Source organism: Pinus tabuliformis, chromosome 3_2, assembly GCF_031772625.1.
Source record: "Pinus tabuliformis cultivar Carrire ecotype Pingquan chromosome 3_2, CPIR1, whole genome shotgun sequence".
Classification (NCBI taxonomy): Eukaryota; Viridiplantae; Streptophyta; class Pinopsida; order Pinales; family Pinaceae; genus Pinus; species Pinus tabuliformis.
The window spans coordinates 827,568,682-827,578,752 of record NC_142302.1 but is presented as its reverse complement, the minus strand read 5'-3'; the positions used below and the strand labels follow the sequence as shown (position 1 = coordinate 827,578,752).

The 10,071-nt window shown below is 37.7% G+C and overlaps 1 pseudogene; it reads left to right on the top strand.

Annotated features, from left to right (window-relative positions):
* The first annotated feature begins 6,834 nt into the window (after positions 1-6,834).
* LOC149183225 (pathogenesis-related 5 protein Cup a 3 pseudogene) lies at positions 6,835-7,863 on the top strand (annotated as a pseudogene).
* The last annotated feature ends 2,208 nt before the right edge of the window (positions 7,864-10,071 follow it).

Genomic DNA, 10,071 nt, shown 5'->3' with positions numbered 1-10,071 from the left:
CCATATATATTAATAAAGTTAAATTTTATTTAATTATTATGTTTTTTCTTAATTTGAGTGATGTAAGATGTATAATAAAATAAGTGATATAAAGTTAAAATTTATTCAATTTTTATGTTTTTTCTTAATTTGAGTGATGTAAGATGTATAATAAAATAATTGTTTTATTTTTTTTTATAGATTGATATTTATCTAGATTTATTAATTATTTAATTTTTATTTTAGTTAATTACATTAATAATAATGTAATTTGAATATTTTAAAATTTCTTTTTTCTTATTCTTATTTCCTTCTCCTTTCTCCCCTGGTTATTCTCCTTCCCCTCTCTTTATTTCCTTTCTCTTATTCTTATTTCCTTCTCCTTTCTCCCCTTGCTATTCCCCTTCCCCTGCAAAAAAATAAAACATTAAATTTTTATATAATTTAAATTATTCAAATATATTCAAAATGCAAGAAACAAAATTTCTACTAAATTATTAGAACATAGCATTTTTATATTAGGGTTAATTTTGATTAGGGAATATAGCTAGTAGTTTCAAGCACATGGTTTTGTGGCTCATAGAATCATGCTCGTTGTATTTGGATGGAAAGAAGTCTATAAATAGGTTTATTAGTCTCCATTGTAAGGGGCCAAAGGTTTTTTCCCTGAAGTTGGGGTTTTCCCAGAGTATTCTTTGGTGTTGTTTGTATACATAACAACAATGCTTTTTATACATAACAATGGTATGAGAACTTGTGTTGAAAGTATTGTTGCCTATGTGTGTGATTGTGTAAGATTCCAAACAACTAATTAATCAATAGATCTGGTACATTTAAGTGTTCTAATAAAATACTTTCAACAAAACACCAAATATAAGGGATCTAGAAAGAAAAATGTAGCCACTTGTTTAATTAATTACTATAAATAATACATGCCATATTGATAACATAGTAACCTTGCCAATGGCATTCAAGTTTGCCCATTAAATGAGAAAACAAGACACTTAAGCACAATAGTGGATCCTAGATGAATCCACTAGACAATTTACACCCACGAGGTTTTCGTCATTGGGATCAAACTAGAATTGGGCTTGCTAAGTTCTCAACAAAGACAAATAGATAGACAACTCAGGATGATCCCACTCGTAGGCTCCTATCCCTTTTTATAGGCTTGATGGACTCTCTAGAAACTTTATTTATTGTTTTCCCTCGAAAACAAAGGGAGATACCATGGGCAAATACCATCGTAAATACCATGGGCATATTCCATCCACTTTGACTATATCAAGAAAAGAGAATATTACAGATTTTTATTGTGTGTAGCAGATTCAGCCATGGGTTGAGGTAACCATAATGGAAAAATATCAGAACATGGAATTGACCAAAAATTGCTACAAGAAAAATGGATTTGCCTGAGAAAGAGTGAAAAATGAAAAACAATGAAAAAAATCTTGATACGACCGATGGATGCCCTAGACGAGGTGAAGGTCAATGGCGACATTCACTATACAAAAGACATGTGAAGGAATTTCATTCTCTACAAGCTATAGAAATAGCCACAACAATTAATCCATATGGTGAAAACCTCTGACCAAGAAGTAGCATCAACGGAAAAGATAGATCATGATTCCCTAAATGAGTTGGAAGAGTAGTAATAGTAGAGAAACCCTAGGTGAGGGGCATGGTAAAGTCTCAATTGACATTATACGCCACGGTTGAGGAACAACACAGTAAGAAGAAGTTGTCGATCGATAAATGTTGGTGAAATCTAAGGAATCCATGTGAATTGGCTATGGGACGAAAATCAAATATGTAATGGTGCAGAGAGACCAAGCAGAGGTCAAAGAGAGGTAGGCGTAGTACATAGTAGTCGTGGTTGGAAACAAAACGATCTCAAGAGAATCTTAATATGGCAAATATGTCTTTTCTTGTGGCTGAGTGTTGCAGTGCTTGCAATAGAGAACATACCTTGCTCAAGCCATTTTTGGAGTGCAACTCCGTTAATCTATGCAAATATTTATTGGAAGTAATGCTTCCATGTCATGTGTAGTTGTAAGTGTGAGTTCCTTGGTGTCAATCTAGAAGGTGTTGATTCTTATGTAATGAGTTGGAGTCCTGATCTAGATGTGTCGAAGTTTGTAATTTACGTCCTATATATTTGTACCTGTGGTAATCAATAAAGCGATCTAAATGCGGTTTGTGGTGTGCAACCAGTGTCTCTCATTGCTCTCTTTAAATTTCTATCATGGTATCAGAGCTGAATGTCGAGACTGTTTAATTTTTTTTTTGTGTATGCTCAGTGTGAGCAGGTGAGATAGACATGATCTCTGAATCTTTGATTGTTAAAATGGCCTTGTAATTGTTGGCATCATGGTCATATGAAGGATGGTGGCAATTTTTATCCTGCGTTTTTAGCGTCAAAGTGTGTTCAATCCTCCTGGTCCGTGTGAATGGTGGATTTGAACAACGCAGGTAGCCGTAGTTATTTTCTTGGTGCATACGTCGGCGAAGAAGCAACCATGGTGCGAAGACACCTTTGTTGTTACATTTCCTTCGATCAAAGAGGCTTTCTCCAGATGAGAGCTGCGAGATAAAAAGACAACGAAAGATGGGGAGTGTTAGGATATTCCGACACATAGGAAATAGTTAAGTATAACTTGGTCTAGTATAGAGTTAGGTAAAGTGTGTTTCTTTACTATGTACATTTTGTAACTTACAATCTGACGATCACGATATGTAGTGATTTGACGGTTCATTCTCTCCTTGGTATTACCGACACTTGATCCGTGGCTTAACACCCGATTGGTCCATGATCTCTATTTAAAGAGCATGGAGGGTCATTTGTAGGTTAACCGTTCATGAGAGAAGCTTATGTAAATTTTCATTCTTTTATTAATAAATTGCCTGAAGTGGCCACGTTGGCTCAGGCCATGGACTATTTTCCTCTTTGAGGGTTTTAACCACGTCAAAAGTACTGGTGTATTGATCTGTGATCTGTTTGTGAGCGGTGTCCTTTGGTGTTCTATCTGAGGAACTTACCCTGTAAATTCTTACAGGGAGGAAGGGCAAGGGCTGAGGCGGACATTCAAGCATTGTTCGTTTATTTTTATGATCTGCGTTTTTTTATTTGGTGGTGTTGTTGATGTATCTGTGGCACTGTTTGTTTATTTTTATGATCAGTGTTTTTTTTTTTATTTAGTGGGCTTGTTGATGTATCTGTGTGCCTTTTGTCCATGATCGAGAAAACTTGAGTCAGCCTATAACAGGGACATTGTAGGCATCCAATTCTTAGTTGATCCCTATAGCAGGGAATCGGAGTCTCAGTTGACTCTCGATTAGCGGATCTATGCAGCATATCTGGACTTTGGAGTACCACATTTTGCAGACCTTGCTTCCTTGTTGTCTGTCCGAATTGATGCTTCTATATTGCCTATTCGAATAGATCTTCACGGTGGTTGGAGAGGTATGATCGTAGAGCATGAGATCCAGTTGATGTTGTTTTGAAAAACCACCGGAGAATCGCTATTTTTAAGGGAGGGCGTCAACAACAAAATGATTGGTTTATCTTCAGGTTGGAAGAACCAACCACTGTGAATCTGAAGAGATGGATAGGTCGTAAGTAAAATAAATCGACCTTTTGTTTCTTGAATTTCCTAAAAAAAGGTTTTTCTTCAGTTTTGCCTCTCTTAATCTGCCTCTCTGAATAAAAGTTGCCTCTTCGAATAATAAAAGTTGCCTTTCTGGATGGAATATTAGATCTGCATCCTTTCTAGCTTCCCAAGGAAATTTTTTAGTTCACAGACTCGCGGTCAAAGATACAACTGAAGGAGCTCCCATCCAAGGTAATATTTAAAAAAAAACATTCAGATTCTTGTGAAAGATGGAATTTTTTCCATTGGAAAAGTTTAATGGGCATAACTTCCATACGTGGAAGGTTAAAATTCAGTTGCAAATGATGAATAAAAACTTATGGGGGCTCGTTAATGGCACTGAAAAAGCACCCAACGATCCGGCTCAATTACTCCTTTGGCAGAAAAGGGAGGAAAAAGAAAAATCTATTATTGGTCTCTCTCTTTCAGATTCTCAGCTTCACTTAATGGATTTAGAGAAATCTTCTGCAGAAATTTGGGAAGAATTAAGTCAAATATTTGGAGAGAAAGTTGTGAATGCAAAGTTCACCTTAAAATTGCAACTATTTAAATTGAAAATGCATGATGACACATCTTTGGCTACTCATATAAATGAGCTAAAATCTCTCATAAGGCAGTTGGCAGAAACAGGCTCTAAAATAGATGATGAAGATGCAAGGGTTATATTGTTGAATAGCTTATCTTCAAATTATGAAAGTATTATTTTTACTTTAAGCCAATTATCTTTTAAATCTCTGGATGAGATGATAGCAACACTCCTAGCAGAAGAAAAGAGAATGAAAGCAGGAGATATTGAAGGCAATTTACAAACTGGAATTGCACTCTTTTCAAAAGGGAAGAAGAAAAACAGGAGTTCAGTTGAATGTTTCTACTGTCAGAGACAAGGACATACAATGCTGAATTGCAAGATCCGTGCCAAAGATCTTCTGAAAGGAAAACTGAAAGAGTCAGCAAATTTGGCTAACACAGAAGATATATCAGATTCTATGTCTGAAAATTCTGCAGAACCTGAGAGTGAGGAAGAATACACTCCTAAGCCTCTCAAACTCTTCTAAGATTTATGCAGTCTTATTGTGTGGTGTGTGTTGCAGTTTTATTATATTATAGTGTGTTATTGTCCAAGTGTAATGTGTGAAAAATCAAATGAAGAACCAATTATAGAACAAATTAACATATTTTCAAATTGGTGGTTCTTGATGCATATGGTGACATAAGAACATATCACTAATTTGACTCTGTAATTTGTTATAAGCTGGTGGTGTCGTGTGGAGCTAGGAACATCAACTTATAGGTTAATTTGATTATGTGTTTAAGAGATCATCTTGTAAAATTGACTTCTGAATACATTTCATACTCAGACTGCCTTCCTAGATAACCGGGGAATACAACGGAAGACCATGTGTTCAACAGATGGAGGTATGTCCATAGGATGGTTCAGTATCGAGACTGACCCGTCGTTCTCCAGGAGGTCAAGAAGCATCAATTCTACAAAGTACGTCAAAGATGGTCTGAAGCGATTATGTTTCAAATGGAGGTCAAGTGAGAGCTTGAAGATGTGGGGGTGAAGAAAGAACTGTGTTTACAAGATTCGAGAGTGGATGTGAGTGTTGATGAAGGCCAGTCAAACATAAATCATATTATGTTGTAATATGTGCTTTCCATGTAAGCATTAAGGGAGGGTGTTGGAAGTAATGCTTCCATGTCATGTGTAGTTATCAGTGTGAGTCCCTAGGTGTCAATCTAGAAGGTGTTGATTCCTATGTAATGAGTTGGAGTCTTGATCTAGATGTGTCGAAGTCTGTAATTTATGTCCTATATATTTGTACTTGTGGTAACCAATAAAGTGATCTAAGTGTGGTTTTTGGTGTGAAACCAGTGTCTCTCATTTCTCTCTTTAAATTTCTATCAATACCATGTTTTGTCTTTCTGTGTGTTCCATTGATATCTAGTGGAGGTTTGAAAAATTAGTAGAGCGTCACTACTAGTCAACATTGTAAATTGTTCTACGAGGAGAAGCCATAAAGGGTGTTCCTTCTAGTTGCAATGCCAAAAATTTCGCCTGGTTTGAATGATGCCATAAAAGCTCCACAAGTCCCAACAGAGGATGTCATAGATAGTGCTATTTGGGGACTAGTGTGTGAAACCACTGTAGTGGAAGAAGAGGTGGGTAATGCCTCATAGACGAGCCAAGAATATGTAGAGTATGATGATCATGAAATGCATGATTGATACAAAGTATTCCATGTGTGTGAATTGATGAACCATGTATCTGAAAAGAATTCTTAGAGAATTAGCGGCACCTGATGACCCATGTAATCTATTAGATGATTTTTTTATATGGACATAGTCAGATGTGCAACACATGGAAAAAGGAGAGAAAGAGTGTAAGAAACAATGATGTATTGGCAGTGACCAAGAAAAAATATTAATTATAATAGAGATGATGTAATTGGGCATATTGTTGTAAGAACTAGTAAGTATGCTTAGGGCATGCAGGATTCTAGAGTTCCTACATCTTTAAGGGGGTTACTTCCATAGCACTTCCCTAGTCAAGTTTAAGGGAAGAATTGATAGAATTAACCCTTTTATTCGAGAATGATAGATTGTAGCTAGTAGTCTCGGACACATAGTTTTGTGACCCATAGTATTATGCTAATTGTCTTTGGATAAAAATAAACTTATTAGTCTTCATTGTAAAATTGTAAAATGCTGTGGATTAAATATGTCAACCCCTCCCCTATTGGTAAAATGCTATGGATTAAATATTTCAACTCCTCTATTGTAAAAGGCCAAAAGGCCAACAGTTGAGCAAGTCTAGGTCGAGGCCCCTTGACCACGGTTTTGGGAAGGACTAATAAAATTATTGGAAGTTAATTTTTTATTGAAATTTCTTGGTATTGTTAGTGTTGCGTAACTACTTCTCGCCTACCTTTACGCTTTTTATACATAAGAAAAACAAGTAAGCTATTCCAAAAGAAATTCTATAAACTCAGTAAGCTATTCCAAAAGAAAATCTATAAACTCAGTTCCGCTGGGAAAGCCTTACACCCTTGAATGTTCGATGGCCACCAGAAGCGACCGATAAGTAAAACCCTGAATAGTCACAGGTCTTGCGCGTATGTAAATTATTGCTCGTTGCTGCGGACACATCACGAACTGCTTCATAATTTAGCTTTCGCTGCCGCTGAGAGGTTGCATGACAGCCATGGCTAGAGTACAGGGAATTTCGCTCGCTTTCATGTCAGCATTATTCATTTTCGTTATACAAGGTAATAATTGCACTCATGGATTTTTGTATATCCAAATTATAACAGTCAAACTTCAAAATTTTTGATCGTACTAAATCTATATCCACCCTTTAAAATTCGCTTCAAACCTTCCTACTGCTAGATTTTTAAAATTTAATTTTGGCAGATTCCAACAATTTTCTACTGCTAGATTTTTTAAATTTTATTTTGCCCGATTCCAACAATTTTTAGCCCTCCGGTCAAATTGAAAGGCCGGTAGATGACGCCGACTTTTTTATTGTTTAAGGGTTACGTTTATAATTTATGATCCTTGCAGGGGCAGGCGGTGCGATCTTCGAGATGCAAAACAACTGCGGATTCACAGTTTGGGCAGCAGGTTCACAGTTTGGGCAGCAGGTTCACAGGGCGGTGGGCAACGTCTGGACAGCGGGCAGTCGTGGAGCCTTCAAGTCGACAACGGTACGGGAAGCTTTTGGGGGCGCACTGGGTGTTACTTTAACGGTAACGCCAGCGGCAGCTGCAAAACTGGCGATTGTGGGGGTCTACTAAATTGTCAAGGCTCCATAAACGCCCTTGCGACATTGGTCGAGTACTCTCTCAATCAAGACCAGAAGAGCAACTTTTATGACATCTCTGTCGTCAATGGATTCAACCTGCCAATATCGATCATACCCTCCAACTCTTCTTGCCCCTCAATCGCCTGCAACATCAATATAACTGGCATCTGCCCCTCTACGGACGGATGCGATAGCGCCTGCTCTAGTTTTAACACATCGCAAAATTGCTGCACAGCGGGCTATTCGAAATATTGCAGTCCGACTAATTATACGAGGATTTTCCAGCGCCAATGCCCCCAGGCCGTCAGCGCTCCAACGGACGGCAACATCTTCGGTTGCCCCACATTCACAGATTATAAAGTCGTTTTCTGCGGCGGCAATGCCACTTTCTTTCAAGGTCAGTACTCTAATTATCGTGTGACCACTTGAGAATCATAGAGTGTGGATTTTCGAGCTCCCTCAACATAGTGTGCATTCTTTAGCTAAGCTGGTGCAACTAATGTTAATTTTTTTTTTTCAATTGATTTCTTCGACCTCCTAGGTGGGTATTGAGGGTTTGCATTTCTGTGTACACCGTTATTATTCACCCAATTCATTTAGTATTCAGTCTTCTATTCAGGAAATTAGTCATTCAGTATTCACTCTGCTTATTTAGAAAATCGGTGTAAGAGGTCTGATATTTTAGAAACATGTATAGAGGATAAATGCCCGCAAATCATGATCTATGTGAATGTCTTCAGTGAAAATACTTCTAACTTGCCACATGATGTAAAGTTTAGCAATAAGCTCTGATCCCTTACCTTACCTTTTCAGAACATGTGCTTATAACCTGCTAAATGAAGGAGAAACCATAGTTGTCGTATTGGCCCATTGGGTCGAAATCGAGTTGAAGAGTGTGACAAATCGATAGTTCGGTTCGATTTGGCCGATCTATTAATCGTTGACCGTGGCCAGCGGATAAATTTGTTAAAATTTTCTGTAATTTTCTCAAAGTCTGGTCAAAAAGGGTTAGGCCTGACCAACGGGCGAGTAGGAAAAGGCTCGATGGAGTGGGTTCGAGGGCCCTCTTTGACTGTCAAAAAATCTATTCATTGAAGGCTAGCACTTTTTGATAAACAGTCTTATGATAAATTTGAGCGGGTGGTATTGGAGGGAGGGAATTAGAGAATCGACCAAAGGGGGGTATATGGGCGGATCTGTACTCTCTAAAGACAGTCATATCCTATTACAGGCATAGAGTTATGCGGTAAAGGAACAGAGAGGCATTGGTTGACTACGTCGAATGCGTGATGGCATTGGCGCAGGGGAAGAGATGCGTGTTGAGAGAATACTTTTGTAGAACGGGTGAGAGAATACTTTTGTAGAAGGGGTGAATGACTGTAATGGGGAGGGGCAGATAGGGTATTTTTATGTGGATTAGGGTATTGATTTTTCGAATATTAGTTTGTTTGATTTCGAATATTCAGAGAATCATATATTGTGTGAAAACACACACAACAAGTACATAGTTACCAAATTTACCTGAATTGATTTGATTTTTAGAATATTCGTTCGTCTGCTTTCGAATATTCAAAGAATCAGATAAGCTCAGGGGCAGACTATCTGGTACTCGGTGAAAATCGCACAAAGCAAATTTTAGTGGTTAAGTACATAGTTACCAAATTCGCCAGAATTGTTGGAAAAAAAAATATAAAAGAAATTTGAAAATTCTATTTGTACACCTGATATTTTAATAGAATTCCATTTTTTTTTTTTTTTCCCGAAGGTGGTAAAACCTATCAACTCAGGTGTCAAACCAACAGTGAGGACAGCCATCTCTGGCTGCTATCCGCGAATGCTAGGTTTGACTCATCACTGTTAAATAGGAAAACCACGCCACCTGGCATAACCCTGCTGGTGGTCCGTAATCGGGAGCAGGCTCTCACTCCTGCCAGATGCCTCTGGGTCTTGGGCCGTTAACCTGTTTCCTTACGTCCGAGGAAGACGAGCTCTTAGCCAAGCAGAAGCAGAAACATATGTATTTATTTTTGTAAATATATATTATTTATTTTTAAGTGAAAATTTAAATTATCATATGTTATAAAAATTAAATATGAATGCAAATTCAAATTTGGTAATTATGGTTCAATACCGTCCAAAAAAAGTAATTCCGTTCCCAGAGAAGTAATTCCGTTGGGGTGGGCGAAGGTAAAAGCATTAATATTTTCATCCTGAAAGTTACTGCAACTTCTTTGAGCCCAGCTGACGAATCGGGAATGGCCAGGTCCGCCCAACGAACCGTTCTGACTAGGAATAGGGAACCCTTGGACCAAGTGAAGAATGCACCATGTTCGAATGGTTGCTGGTATTTCTCTGAAGTAGATAAGCAAGCCGAGTCTCTCACTCGATCACATGGTCCGACACTGGAAAGGACCTTGTCCTAATTCCAGGAAATTACGAGCTCTCATGTTATTCCCAAATACCTTCACAACTATGTACCTTTTCCTTTTCTGACCCTGGTATTCCCTCTTACTTTTCAATGGAAACTCTTAGCCAAATTACACGATGAAATAGTTTAGAATGTAGTCGTTCATTTTAAAAACAGCGAGTCCAAATGATTGGTGAAATTGGTGAAAATTTTCTTTTCCCATATATTTA